At 36.9% G+C, this 16,152-nt stretch overlaps 1 protein-coding gene across 7 annotated transcripts in view; it reads left to right on the top strand.

Annotated features, from left to right (window-relative positions):
* The window catches only part of CCDC85A (coiled-coil domain containing 85A), a 232,407-nt gene that overhangs the window by 203,285 nt on the left and 12,970 nt on the right, over nt 1-16,152 (top strand). The gene's annotated exons all lie outside the window — the stretch shown is intronic.

Below are 16,152 nucleotides of genomic sequence, written 5' to 3'. Positions count from 1 at the left end.
ACTGTGTTAAAGCCTCTTTTGATTCTAGATAGAATGTTTCTGGATGGCTTCTCAGAGCTGTAAATGATGCTATAGTAATTTATGAATAAGTATGACTTTAATTGTTCTTTAACTCAATTTTGTTATCTCATTGGCTTTTTTTTCTGTTCTTTTTTTTTTTTTTTAATTCAGTTTTATTGAAATACATTCACACGCCATACAATCATCCATGGTATACAATCAGCTGTCCACAGTATGATCACATAGTTATGCATTCATCACCACAATATATCTCTGAACATTTTCCTTACATCAGAAAGAACCAGAACAAGAATAAAAAATAAAAGTGAAAAAAGAACACCCAAACCATTCCCCCTATCCCATTCCATTTGTCCTTTAGTTTTTATCCCCATTTTTCTACTCATCCATCCACTAGATAAAGGGGGTGTGATCCACAAGGTCTTCACAATCACACTGTCACCCCTTGTAATCTACATTATTATATAATCATCTTCAGGAGTCCAGACTGCTGGGTTGGAGTTTGGTAGCTATTCCAGCTATTCCAATACATTAAAACCTAAGAGGTGTTATCTATATAGTGCATAAGAATGTCCACCAGAGTGACCTGTCGATTCCATTTGAAGTCTCTCAGCCACTGAAACTATTTCGTCTCATTTTGCATCCCCCTTTTGGCCAAGAAGATACTCTCAGTCCCACGATGCGGGGTCCAGATTCATCCCCGGGAGTCATATTCTGCATTGCCAGGGAGATTTACACCCCTGGGAGTCAGGTCCCACATAGTGGGGAGGGCAGTGAGTTCACCTGTCGAGGTGGCTCAGTTAGAGAGAGAGAGGGCCACATCTGAGCAACAAAGAGGTACTCAAGGGGAGACTCTTAGGCACAATTATATGCAAGTTTAGCCTCTCCTTTGCAGTAATGAGCTTCATAAGGGCAAGTCCCATGCTCGAGGGCTCAGCACATCAAACCGCCAGTCCCAATGTTTGTGACAACATCAACACCAGTCCAGGTGAGGATGTCCAACACATCCGCACCTTCCCCCAGATCCTCGGGGCTGGGGGGTGGGGGGAGCTGTAAATATATTATCACATTGGCTTTTTAATAATTTATTACCTTAATTAAAATTTGGTTTTCATTTTAGTTGTATCTTTCATGTTAATTCTGTGTTAATTCCATTTGAGAGCATCAATCCTGGGTTTTAAGTGTTTGTTTAACATCATGGTTTATTGAACATACATCTTTAGGGCCAAGGGAGAGACATTGTAGGCTATGAAAAGGATAGTGCCCAGTTCCTTTACTTTTCTAGTCCTTTCTTCTATTAAATAATGGGGTCACAGCCTGAAATGGACCTGTCTCTGTGAGAAACAGGGATTATGCTGCAGCAGGATGGATAGTATAAGAATCTGCAGTGCTTGCAGCTGGGTCTGCCTCGGGGTGCAAACAGTCCACAGGGTGGAGAGGTCGCTGCTGATGGTCCTGGTTGAGTCCACCATTCTGCCTTGAAGGTTTGTTTCCATCACAAGCACTAATCACATCTGAGTTATCAGCTGGGGTCCTCGATATAAGCCCAACATTCATTCTGTCTTGATGCAGATTCCCATTCTGACCTGGAACCCCTATGATTATCCCTATTTTGCAGGTGAGAAAATAACCACCAACGGCAGAGGTAAGGTTTGTGCCCAGATTTTCTGTTACCACTGGTCTAATGTACTCCCATTTTCCCCAAACCTGTCACAAGGCAAGCATGCTCCTCTTGAAGCAAGATAGCTGTCAAAGCAACACCACCACCGCTACCCTCACCACCACCACATCTGAAGCAAACCTCTGGTGTGGTATCATTGGGGTCTGAACTGGTTTCATGAAACTTGGTTTCATCTCCAGTCCATCTGTTTTGACCCTCACTGTGAGATTTCATTGCTCTGATAATTATTTACCCAGCAAAGGATGATCTCATCCTTTTAGCAATTTTAAAGTCATTTAAAGCCCCCAAATAAATGGTTACTCAGGAAAGAATATTGGTCTACTTATCACTTATCTGCTGGTTCAATTACAGCTTCTTTAGCCCCTTGCCTCTTTCTCCAGAAACTTCCCAGACTTTTCCCATCTGCAGTGAACTCTTCAATCTCTATACCAAGGTTTGACAAACTTTTTTTTTTTTTTTTGTAAAGGGCCAGATAGTAAATATTTTCAGATTTGCAGACCACAGGGTCTTGGTCACAATTACTCATTTCTGCTGTGATGGGTGAGAACAGCCACATGTAATATGTAAATGAACAGTCTTGACTATATTCTAATATTATTTACAAAGCATGAGATGGGCTGGATTTGGCTCACTAGTGGTGCTTTTCTGACCCCTGCTCTAAACTAAAATGATTTATTTGGCAGTTACTTTGGGTTATCTGTTTTATTGTTGTCTCTTTATAAAATGATCTCACATTGTTACATTTTTGTTTGTATGTAAAGAATTTTTTACATGCTAATACATTTTTTTAAAAAGTATTTATTTATTAATTTTCATTGGTTTACATCCCTTTGTCCTACCATCCCCAAACCTGCCCAAAATTATCAGTATTTGGGGTGTGAAATGTGCTGTGATTGGACCAGAGGTGTAGCTGAGCAAGATGCGAGGTATTCTTTCTTAACAAACCACATTATTTTGGGATGAAATTATTCTGAAGATTTAGTTGACTGCATTTGAGTTAAAAATGTGAGACTCTTCCATGTAGTGGGGACGATTGTTGTGGTTATATCAGATGGGTAACCTGTACTTTTCCAAAACACATCTTTATGGTGATCTTAACTGTACTTTAGTGCCAGATTGATTAAATATTACTTTCGTGTCCCAACTATTCTTGCATGTCTTAGAAAGATTGCTGGGAAGTTAACATAGGACAGGCTTATCTTTAAAATAGATACCACATGGCTGGCAGCTTGGAAAGAATGTGAATTTCTATATAGTCCTTCACAGACAAGTGGAATTCTAAATCTATGTTTACCAGTGAATGAGGAAAACTATTTCTGGCTTCAGAGGAGGTCAGAAATCAATTGATTCCCTTTTTCTTTAGGAGAGGGCATTTCATGAAAGAATGAGAAACTGGGAGACCATTGGTAGGAATTAAGTGACTTCAGTATTTTTCAGGTCCTTCATGTTAATATTCTCCTCTCATTTGAGCTTTGTCAAATACCTGGTTTTTATTCATTGCATATATGTGTTTGTAAAGGAAACACACATTGGAGATCTGCAGGGTGCTTTGGGAAGAATCGAGAAGAGCAAAGACTAGTTTGTGTTTCCAGTATGTTTTCTGTAGGTCAGGACAGCGAGAAGAATGTTCAGTTCCTTGTCTCTGTTGCCAGGGCTGATTGACACCAGAAGATCCAAGGGGTGGGGAGCTTAAAAAGAGCCAAATGTATTCATAGTGCTTAGACTGGTGACTGAGAGCAACCTGGCAATTATCAACCCTCTGTATAGCAAGTAGTGTTTTCAGAGTGCTTTTCAATCAAGTTTATTAGTCACCCTTCACAGCCACCACATGAAGCTAATTGATAGACCTCTCCATTTTATCTTTGAGGACAAGTGACTTGCTGAGGGTCAGGCAGTGAGTGGCTTATGCAGCTCATTAGTCTCTGGGCCATTCCTCTCTTGAGGGAGCAAAATACTTTTTCCTTTTTTTTTTTTTTGAAGACATCCTTAGTCAGCATTGGGGAACTTATTACTACTAGTTACCTGATTGTTTTCAGCATAATACTATTGCAAACATTTTAGATTTTCGAAGTTTCTTTTTAAAATTTGCCCTTCCTAAATCTTCCCAGTGTCAGTCAGTCAACTTTCCAGAACATTTTAGCTGTGTATTTTATTTCATTATTTTTAATGCATGTTTGATTGTGAACTTTAACATATACATAGCAGTGATAACTTTCAAAATATGATTTAACAAGTAGTTAGGCAAATTTCAAAGAATGTCATGGGTCACAGTTCCACAACTTTAGCTATTTCCATTATTGTAAAATATAACATACATACAGAAAGATGTTAACCTTCAATGTACAGCTCAAAAAGCAGTTATATGGGTAATGTCAGAAATTGTTATGGGTTACAGTTCCACAGTTTCAGTTCTTTTCCTTCTTATGCAATATAGGGTATATACAGAAAGGTGACTTTCAAAGCACAAGTCAACGAGTAACATAGAGCAGATCTCAAAGGATGTTGTAGGTTACAGTTCCACAATGTCATTTACCTCCTTCCAGCTAGCCCAACACCCCAGCATCTAAAATATATATATATAGATTTTCATTGTTTGTTAAATCTTATCTTGTTTGTTGCTACCCCTTCCTCTCAATCTCTTGCTCCATCTTCAGGGGTGTCTAGGCAGTGAGCACCCTAACTTGTTCATATTGAAAGGGGATATTGACACTATGGGGAAGGGGCTGCATCTGATTGTTGTTCTTAAAGAGGCTGTTGCCTCTGGGTTTTAGGACTTCTCTTGTGTAGGAACGCTCTGGTGGATTTAAGTCTGAGAGAAAAAACTTAGCAAGTGAATCTTTTATAGACTCTCAGGTAGGAACCTAGGTATCTAGAGACTACTTTTGGTAAGAGCATGGCATACTGTGGCCATTTGGAATGTCTAGCTGGAGCTTGCATAAGAGAAGCCTCCAGGATAGCCTCTCATCTCTATTTGGGATCTCTCAGCCATTGTGACCTCAGCTTGTTACCTTTCTTTTTTCCCCCTTTTGGTCAAGTAGACATTTTCAGTCCCTTGCTGCCAGGGCCAGGCTCATTCCTGGGAGTCATGTTGACAGCATTTATTGTTGGATTGATACAGGGATATTCATTCAATGGTAAGTAATTAGTGGGCTTCCACTGTTCTTCTTAGTATAACCAAAGCAATCCATAACACATAGGGAATGGAAATTCTGCAGTTCATGGAAGGCTAATGGTCTTGTGTTGACAATTCATTCAGTCTTCAACCCCTTGAATATTTTTTGAGCATCCCTTTATATACAGCCACCATTTTAGACAGTGACAATACAACTTTGAATAAGAAAGTTGAAATCCTTGGCATCATAGAACTTACATTTTAGTAGATGAATCAGTTTAAAAACCAAAAATATAGAACTTTCTCCGGAAATGATAATCACTATGAAGAAAGCACAAGCAGAGTACAGAATTGGAGTGTGATAGGTGTGAGAGGGTATTATAGATGGAATTAGAAAAGGCCTCCTTGAGAAAGTGGCATCTGAAGAGACCTGAATTAAGGGAGGGAGAGTAGCTTGGAAAAGAGTATTCCAGGAAGCAGGGACAAATGCCTAAGTAAGGAATGAGCTGGGCATGTTTGAGGAAGCAGGAGCCAGAAGGCCAGTGTGACGTGAATAGGGGAGTAAGATGGGGAGTGACAGGAGATGAAGTCAGAGAGACAAACAGGGAGCAGACCCTGTAGGCCACATTGACAAAGGTCATGTGCCTGGATTTTGTCTGAGTTGATGGGAAGCCTTTGGAGAAATAGGGCAAGGGTGCAGTATCATCTGATTGACATTTTTAAAAAGTCACTGTTAATGTTGGATGGAGACCAGATAGAAGGATGGTAGAGGCAGGGAGAGGGGATAAAGGGACATTTGCTAGGAAGCTAGTTAACTAGTCTGAAGAGATGATGGTGACTTGAACTAATTGGCAGGGTAGAGATGGTGAGAAGGGCTTGGGTTCACAATATATTTTCAAAGTAGAGCTGAGAGTGCTTAACAACAGATTGGATATAGAGTATAAGGGAAAGAGGCTGCATATAGCTTCATAGGTTGGGAACTAACCACTCTAGGAGGCACTGTTCATATAGACTGTGCAGTGAATGGTGCCCTGGGAAGAATCAAGGACAACTCCTTGGATTTTGATCTGAGCAATTGTGTGATTGGTTGAGACAGGAAAGACTGGGATACCAGGTTGAAAGATGCTGGGGAATCGAGTTCTGTTTGAAACGTTGGACATCTAGGAAGAGGCCTCACATACACAGTTGCGTATATGTATCTGAAACTCAGGAGAGAGGTCAGGGCTGGAAATACAAATTTGGAAGAATTCAGTATAAATATTGAAATCCATGAGATTGAAGGATGACTTCTTGTCAATGATTGTTGAGGAAAAAAAGAGAAGTGTTTCAGAGGTAGGGAAAGAGAGAGGAACCAGCAGTGCAGACTGAGAAGGAGAGACCCTGTTCACTTTGTGAATCTCCCAGAATTATGGATGATGTTTGAAATTACTTTGCAGGCTGGCTCTGAAAACTTGTTTTATGTTTTTTTGTTTTAACCCTCTCGTGAACATATCTTGTTTGAATCCAAAATCTTGTTTTCTGTCACAAATTATTTTTGCACAGAAGTAGGGCACAAATAACCTTATTTTTACATGTCTTATTTTCTTCCTTTCCAGTAGCGTTATGGGAAAATAAGAGCCCATACTTTCACAAGGCTTCCTTTTGTGCTAGGATGATGTTTTCTCTTGTGGCAGATTTCTATTTTCCCTGCTGGCAATTTTATTACTGTCAAGTATGCAGGGGCCGCATTACCTGGATTCATTTTGGTTACTTCTGTTTGTGTGAACTTGTAAGCATAAGATCATTGTTAATGCCCCAAGATGAAGTTGCCAACCTTTGGCATGGGTAGCACTGCAGCCCAACAAGCAGCCGTACGTATTTGTATTATTACTAAGTGTCCTCAAGAGGTAGCTGCCCTTGGATGAAGCTACCATTCTGTGAGCTGCTCTCTTGTCTTGACCTACCCATTTTGTGCAGGAGCTTTGTGTCCTGGACACACGTGGAAGAGATTTGAGACCCTTCCTTTTGCCAAAGCCAAAGCTGCAAACACCACTTCATGGTGCAATATTTCTTAGTCAACGCAACAAGTATTTATTTTGAATAGCTGTTTAGTTCCTGGGGCTTTAGCCCTGTTAATGTCTTCTACTGGGCTCTGATGGCGTGGTGAGGTGTTTAATGCAATCATTAATTGGCTGTGCCCTGCATGCCGAATGCAGCGATAATTAGCCTTACTTCTTTGCTATTGCATCCATGCTGGCAACTCAGTTCTGTGCCCAGACTCTGTCCTGCCCTTTCTTCCCCAATCCCCACCTTTTTTATAAGCCCAAGATTTAAAAGTATCCAGATATGTTCTTCTCAGCAAACAACGTCATAAGCTTTTACCATTTAATTAACTTTAACCTGATTGGAAAGAGATTTAGATATGTATCTAATTTAGATCTTCCTTTTTTGTAGAAAGTTCAGTGTTTCTATCTGGGGGATGTATAATTAATAAAAGACAAAAAAAGTAAGCACATAAACTCTTTATCTAGAAGCAGAATATCCTTAAATCCAATTGTCCACATTTCCTGCTTATTGTTAAACAGCTACTTTTAAAAAAAACAAAAACAAAAAGCCTTCCTTATTATTCTTTGTCTGCAATCTTTCTGGCTACAAAGAAATTGTGTTTGCTGCCTTAGCCCTTTCAAGACATTAATTCTTTTCTTCATGGGGTTTATCCTCTCTAATTCTTGGAAAAAGGCATCCTGCTAACTTTCTGTAATTACTTCCATTTAATTTCTTTTCTGAGAAGTATATATATGTATCTGTAAGTTTCATTTGGAATAGCAGATATTTCAATGTTATTTTCTTTCCCTTGCAAGAACTTTATTTGATCAGATACTTTCATCAAGGATATAATAATCATTGCATGAAACTAAAATCATTGACAATTTAAATATTCTGCAAATCTCTTATTTTATATTTCAGAAGAAACCATTTTGGAGGAATCTGTGAGAAGGAATGCTTCAAACTTTTGAACTTGATTTAAAAAATATGATGAAGTAGTTAAATTCCCCTGGTATTTCCTATCCTGGTTACAGCCACTTAGCTGGTGACCTAACCAGAGAGCTGGGAGCCATCCTGACTCCTCTTTTGGTCTCACTGTCTACCTACAGTGAAACACTATGGCTCAGAGTACCTGTACCTTAATCCATCAGCATCTTGCTTTTCATACCTCATGCTGTCGCCCCTGTTTAGGCAATGCATAGTTATTTTTCACTTGAACTTCATTGTTAATCTCCTAATTGGACTCCATCCCAGCTGGTGTTGGCTCACTCATATCATTCTCCACAATACTACTAGATTATCTATAAACCACAAATTAGTTCATGTTACAGCTCATGCCATATGGCTCATATGGCATAGAAGGATCTCCATGATCTGACTCCTGCCTGTCTTGCCAACTTCAGCTCTTGGTATTCTGTGACTCGTATCTTAGGCTTACATCATTCTAAACTATTTCTGGTGCCCTGAACGTGGCATCTGTGTTAGATTTCAAGTTCTCTGTACTGAAGCTCCGTTCTCCCCCAGTTTACTAGTAACAAGTGAACTGCTGCACATCCTTCACCATGTAACCCCAAACTGCACTTCCTCAGTGAAGCCTTTCCTGGAGCTTTATCACTTGAAGACGACTTGATTGCCACCTCTACTGTGTTTGCATAGTCCTGAATTTTAGCCATTATTTGGCACAATAAATACGGAGTGAGTGAATAAATATTACTTTCTGAGTTTCCTTAGATGGGAACACCTGGAAACATCTATATTGGCCTCCACTTAATGGAGTTGAGAATAATATACTTTCCAATGATAACTTTTTCTTTTCCTAATTTTTAACCTGATTTCCTCACCACTTGATGATATGTGATATTATATCGTGATTTTGATGGGAATAAAGTTGATTTCTTCTTTTGGTCTGCTGATCATTCCCAGTGATCATTTCAGCTACTGACTTAAGATATTTGGTCTTCACTGTAGCTTTAAGAATAGATGGAAGAGTCGATTCAAGATTTTCGGGATAAATTTATTTTCCTCAAATAATAACTGACTAATGAGAGAAAAAAAGAGTGGGGATTGAAATGTCTTTAAATTGTATGGCTTCAACAAATATGGGCAATTAAAGAAATGTCAATTTCATTTAATGGGCTATTTTTGTACTCTAGAAGAATGCCCTAATTGCTAAAATAGTTGATCACCTACTAATTCCCAACTATGTAGGCACACAAGTATGGACTATATTTGAGATGATAGAGAAAAAGCCACAGTCCCATATATTGATTTGATCATCCATTAATATGTTCAATCTTTACTAAGCTCGTACTACATGCAGATAGGACACTAGGCACTGTGATTATAGAGATAATATAAGTCCTGTGTATTGACCTCATGGAGCTCCAAGATAATATAAAATATTACAGTAAAATGTAATACATTATTTGTTTGATAGACTAGCATAGGAGTTAAGGCAGCAGGACTTGGGGCCAGAATATCCAAGTTCAAATTCTGTTTTTTACTGTTAGTAGTTGTGTGAACTTAATCAGGGAAGTTAACCTCTCTGTGTCTGAGTTTTCTTTTCAGTAAAATGGTGATGATAATATTACCTATCTTACAGAGTTGTTGTGAGGGCACATTCACACATGGGAGAGAGTGACAGGGGCAGGGGTGGAATATAAGGAACCAGAATCAAGAGCATGACATCTTGTATCACAGTAGTGTGGGACCAAGAGGACATGGGATCCAGAAACTCAAAAAGAAGAAAGTTAGACCAGGAGATAGACTATTGTTTTGATAAGATAACTGTATTTAGCCAAAACTCAAATGTATTTCATTTATAGCATGACTCATTTAGTATTCCAACCTGAGTTGTCAGTAACTCTCAACAAATCCTTTGGGTGGCTTTATAAAATCCTAAGTTATAAAATCCTTGTAACTGACATACAGATACACCCTTTATGGAACTGTTGTAGCCACAGTTATGTGCCTTGAGTGGAGAAAGTCAAATGAACACAAAGCTGATACTCAGCTGGAATGTATCAGTTCACTGTGTCAATTATTAATATTAACATGCTGCCATTCTGAGCCCCCCTAGACCCCTTGGCCATTCCAGCCAACCTGATGGTCCCTGGGACCTCGTGGATCTCCCTGAAGCCCAGAGCTAGAGGATGAGTACATGGAACAGCAGAGGACCTCTAGGACCCCAGACCAAATAAAAACAAAAAACAAACTTCATTATGGGGCAGAAATTATTGAGAACAGCCCTGGGCCACAGTTAGTTTCTTACTAGGTATTAACAGGTAATAGGAACTCACATCAGCTACTCTTCATCATTGTATTGTTAAGGAGGCTTTATTTTACTCCCTAATTTTCACGAAGGACCTTCTGCCAATTTTATTTTTTGCGGGATTGGTGTGTCTCAGTTTTCAAGGTGCTGCAGCCTGCTGTATCTCTCTATTCTGAGAACTGTTTTTTCTTTGGACCACTGCCCTGTGCCCTGCCCATTTTGTGTTCTCTTTCTGCTAGCATTGTTGTTATTGGGTTTTTTCAATTACACACCTTTTGTTAGAAAGAGTAATTTCCCATTTGCAGGAGGATATATGGATGGCATTTATACTTAGACCACTTGAGGATTGAAATGTGAAGGGTTTCCTTTATAATCATTGCTAGCTCCAAATCACGTGGGCGATTTGTCCTCATATACAAAATCTGCTATGGGGCTGACACAAGAAATTTTGCTTTGCAGTTTTCCAACATAGTTCTCTCTGTCTAAATCAGGGTTTCTTAACCTCTGCACTATTGACATTTGGGGCTGGGGATGATCCTTTATTGTGGGAGAAAGTCCTGTGCATTAGAGTTGGAGGACGTTTTGCAGCATCCCTGACCTCTGCCCACCAGATACTGTAGCAACCCCCCGATTGTGACAAATGAAAATGACTGCAACATTGCCAGATGTCCTAACTGGGAGACCAAATCGACCCCAGTTTAGAACATTTGCTCTGAATAATAAACATGTGAAGGTAGATTGAAAAACAAGTTATAAAATGTGTTAGCCAGCAAAGCAAAAGCATTTGTGATAATGACAGCGTACTCTTATGGGACTCTTAATGTGGGCCAGGTACTTTTTTTTTAAAGCAGGTTTATTCAGATATATTCATGTACCATAGAGTTAAAATCTAGAATACAAGTTACCAGGAGATAGAATGAAGGAAGAGAATGGGGAGCTGATGCTTAATTTGTGCAGTGGATGATGACTGTGGTTAATAGTACAAATATAACAATGTTCTTTCATGATCCAGGAGCTGTTTTAAGGGCTCTTCTCATATAAATTACCAAATCCATGGAGTGAGGTACTGCGCCCGTTTTATAGGTGAGGAGACTGAGGCACAGAGAGGTTACATAGTTTCTCCTAAGTAATGCAGCTTGTAAATGGCAGATCAAAAATCTGAACTCAGGCAGTATGAACCCAAGCAGTCCATGATTTGAATTCACTGTGCTTGTCTTTCAAGAAAGATTTATTGGAATAGAGACCTATGTGGCCCTGTATGGGATCTTGCCTCCTGTAGGTACTTAGCAAATATTTAAGTGAATACATGAATGAACATCAATAAATCTAAGAAATTATGTAATATTTTTAATCAGTATTGAATAAATGCTTCACTAAATTAAATGGCACTTTTCTTTGAATATTATCACCTAATTATTATCATTAGAGCAAGGCAGAGGGTCTCTTAGCATTTTAAGCCCATTCATAGAGACCTTTGGAAAGTTTGTCAAGGTGACCTTTAAAGTCTTTTCTAACCTGAGCTCCTAATTGTGTGCTGGTACAGTTTTAAAATATGTCAGAATGAAGATTGGTCAACCTGAAGAAAATATTTTCCTGACAAAACCAAACAGAACATCTGCTCCTACCCTATAATAAGGAGAGATTGTGAATTCATCCCTCCTTCTAAACTAAGTATCAAATGCTTTCTGATGAGGTAGGATATACTATGATAGTTTGACCAAGCTTTAGGACTTATAAAAAATTAAACATCTTTAAGTAACAGGAAACCATTTTAACCGATCAATCTTCAGGCTTCCATATTCGGCTTCCCATAATAGATAAAAGGACTCAGTCCTAAAATTTGTTATAAGTGCATTATATCTGATTTATATCTGAGTGGGAAACCTGTGTTTTATATAAACCTGTGTTACTATATTATTTTATTGATGTGATGCTAACCAATTGGCAATGTATTAACATGTATATAATATATAAACATGTATATAATATATAAAATATATTCAATAAGAACTCCAGTAACCCATTTTCTTTTATTATACAATAGAAAACAAAACTTCCTTTAGGAAGAGTTTTCATTAACTTTTTTGAAAAATTTTTCCTTGAATTCATCAATAAATGAAACTCTATAAAGGATTTTTCTAGAAGTTTTTTAAAAAATATTTTCTGCATTGCAATACTACAAATGAAATTCTGAGTGACCATCCTTTTGTTATTCATGTATGTTAGACAACATATAATATTGAACATCTCTTAGTATTTTTCATTAGTTCTGTGAGAAACAGTGACCTTTTATGGACTCACCCAAATTTGAGAAAAGAAGTATGACTGTGTAAAAAGTTTAAATTGTCTAACTTTTAGAAAAATTGTCTTTTGCTTCCTTCATTTACATATATAACCCATTGAGAGCAACAAAGAAAAGAAACTGTTATGTCTTAGGAAGCTTATATGTGTTTTAATAAATAGATGAGAGCTATTTATAATTAGAAGAAAACTCTTTATAACTAGAATAGTCATGTTTGAAAGAAATGCTGCAGATACAGTGGTTGAAATCTCTGTTGAATTCATGTTTAACTACAAAGGAGCTTGTGCTCTGCCCAAGTTTGAGAGCCATCCAACTTGTGACCATTGGAAGTCCTGAGACAATTGGCTTTGACTTGTGCTAAACTGAAACAAATGTCCAATGGAAATTAGTTTGTCTATCTCATTTTCCTTCTAAAGTTGGTAGGGTAAAAGTCTTCAAGTCAGACTGACCCATAGTTATTCCCCTTAGCTCAAACAGAGGTCACTTCTTACTTTCTCATTCTTTATTACTGTGGTTTCAAACGAAGAGTTCTTGGAGGCTTTTTTTGTTACTCTTTCAAGTTGGGAGCTGTGTGTGTTATAGGTTTGCTAAGATGCCCAGTGAGTAAGGAGCCTAGGTTGTCTCCTTTCCTTTCCTCTCAAGATGTAATTTTTATTTTTCCTTCTTTCCCACAAATTTCAGAAGCACTTTATTTTCCACCACCCCCCCCCCCAAAAGAAAAAAACAAAACAGAACCAAACACCTGCACCATATTCCCCTTACTGGAATTTCCAGAGTTTTATAGGAATAAAAACTGACCATAATACAACTGTATTAAATTTTTAAAAGAAATCCAATGATCCTCAGACCTTGACCTTTATCCATTTGCCTGTCTACTTGAAATTGTACATTTTTTCTTTTTGCTTTGCATAGCATAGTTATATTTAGGACTCATGTAATGCAACACTTATGAGCTTTGAGTAATTTTACAAATTGCAAAAAAAATTCCAACTTAATGACGTACAGATAATTGTAGTTTCATTGTGTTTTATGAGACAGTGGACCCAGTACTAAGTGGATATTACTGTCTGGTTCATATACTGTTCAGGGGAATAAGCTGTGCAACCCTCTGTTGCATGGTTACTTCAGTTAGTTGATGAAATAGCGGATCTCATAGGTAGAGGGTGCAATCCCTGAGCTCCCTGTACCATTTGCTCTGCTCTGTTCCCTCACTGGTCTTGTTTATGAGGTGGGTACGGCTGAGGGTAAAAACAGGCTGGACACAATGAGATCTATACCCAGCCTTGTAAAGAGACTGCATTGTAATGGCAGTTAGTGTCATTTTCTTATTTTTGAGAGAAAGCATATATAAAACTCATCAGTGGTATTTTAAATAGTGATAGTATTATTTTATTGTGAAGAATGGAAGTTATTTATGTGAGGAGAATCCATTATTCACTGTAGTGCCCAAATTTTGTTGCTTTGAAAATAATAATCATCTGAAGAAAAATATTCAAAATATGTGACACTTAAAAAATTTAGCCCACATGCAATGTTAAAAAAAATAATAAGATATTCTGTATTTCTTGTTAAATATTCTTTAAAATGAGTCCTTGTATAGGGCAGAAGAATGGAAACTTCCAGAGTATTAATTAAAATAATTTAACTATTAAAAATAGCAATAAATAAAACACGATCATAAAATAGCATAAAGATAACAATCACAATAGCATCCTCTGCATCCTCTTGCCAGCTTCCTTAAAACTCATATTATGAATTATGGTAATTTCACACAGTGAGACCATAAATAATACATTTTCTTTATTTAGAAGATCTTTTAAAATTTTTCATACTTGATTTTGAAATAGAAGTCAATTTTTTTTTTTTTTTTTTTTTAAGAACAAGCCTGTATAAATACATTCAGATTTAGCTTACTTGAAGGTCAAAGATGATGTCTGGTCCAGAACACTCAACATTTTTCCTTTTTTTTTTAAAAAAAGTTGCTGACAGGAATAAAAAGTCAATGATTCTGATACTGAAAAATAGTGCCTTTTTTTTTCAAATGACTACACCATTAAATAGTTTATTCTTCTAGAAAAATATGGTCTGTGTATATACCCCCTTTTATGAGATTAATAAAATATATAATTATGAAGCAATATATTTAATGTATTTAAAAGAACTCTTTAAAAGTACAGCTATGTTTTCATGTTGTATCTACTTTCTACTTTACTATTTCTCTAAATAGTAGCTATATTGCTGGTCTTTTCGGCAGGCTTCTAAATAGTTGTAGATGCTACCTTAGATTTCATGGGTATGATAATAAACTTTGTTACGTGAAAGTAGGAATTTCTTTATCTTTTAACTCAGTTGTTGAATCTGAAAAGCACAAGGTCTAAGAGATGTGCTAAGTCTTGGAGGAAACCAAAACCAGAGAATAGAATTCCTCACTTGTAAAAGCAAATGTAAAATTTGTATTATTCATTAATGAACATCTCAGAAAAAGAACTATGCAGATTTGAGTGGTAGGTGAATTTTAAGCCAGAAACCATACCATAAGCTGTTGGATGTAATTCTTTATGTTCATAATAAATCAGACACTAACACAAGAAGTAATTGCTGAAAAAGCAATCTTCAAATCACTATTGCTATGATGAAATTATCATTAAGGGCCAAGTACAAATACATAATTTTCTCATTTGTATGTGAATAACAGAATATGAGTGACTTATTTGATGTTGATTTCAAAGATTCAGAAAAGAGTTTTATGAGAACTAACCACTGGTTATCATTGTTCCTCTTTTTACCTTCACTTAAGACAGTGATATTTTTGTTTATTGTTCAGCCTTCAAAAGTCAAAGAAGAGTCAAAACTAGATCAGTATTATTCACAATTGAGCATAACAGAAGTGATGAGAGCTAAAATATTGTGCTCTCATTTTCAGTCTCCTAAAAGTAACCTCAACAGCTAATTCAGACATTGGAGTTTTGGGACCATTTTGTGAATTTTCCATAAAATTTTTTCCTGTATTCTTATTCTTGGGATATAGTAATGTTAGTTAAAAGTCTCTAGTGAAAGACAGGAAATAATGTTCATATAAATTCGTTTTGCTTCTGGTCATTTTTAATAGAATTATGCAATTTGGTCACGAAAAAATCTTCGGGAAAATTTTTTGTATTTTCTTTTTATTTCAGTTATGTGATGTCTGGTTCCAAAGAGTACAGAAATTTAGGAGATAACTGATTAATGGAAATTTTGATAATTATGTATATGTTCTGTATAAATAGTTATTTTAATGAAGTGGTGATCTGTAAGCTCACTCTGCTCTTATAGTGCAGAAATTATGCTGAGTATTTGATGCATTACTAGTTTTTTGTTTGTTTGTTTTTAGTATTATTGAATGTATCAGCCCAGAGAGTATAGTGCTCCCAATTACATTTCAAAGAATTTCTGTTAAATTTGGAAGATACATAGTTTTAAAAACTTGGAAGGTTTATGGTTATTTTCTATTTCTCACAGGTAATATCCACAAAATAAAGTAATTTTAACTTTATCATCTACCTCTTTTTAAAAATAGCTTGAAAATGTAGTTATACCTTTGCCAGAAACCTAACAGAATAATTTGGCATTAGTTCTAATATGCAGGACTTCAGATTGTTTCTTTTTTTATTTCCTCCCTAGCTCCAGGTGCATGCTACAACTTGCCATTGTCATTGTGGTTCATTTCATTAAGTTTCATGTTCTATCTGCTTTCTTGAGACTTG

The sequence above is a fragment of the Choloepus didactylus genome, chromosome 17 (genome assembly GCF_015220235.1).
Source record: "Choloepus didactylus isolate mChoDid1 chromosome 17, mChoDid1.pri, whole genome shotgun sequence".
Classification (NCBI taxonomy): Eukaryota; Metazoa; Chordata; class Mammalia; order Pilosa; family Megalonychidae; genus Choloepus; species Choloepus didactylus.
Note: the sequence above shows the minus strand (reverse complement) of the source record. Positions and strands in the feature narration are given on the sequence as shown.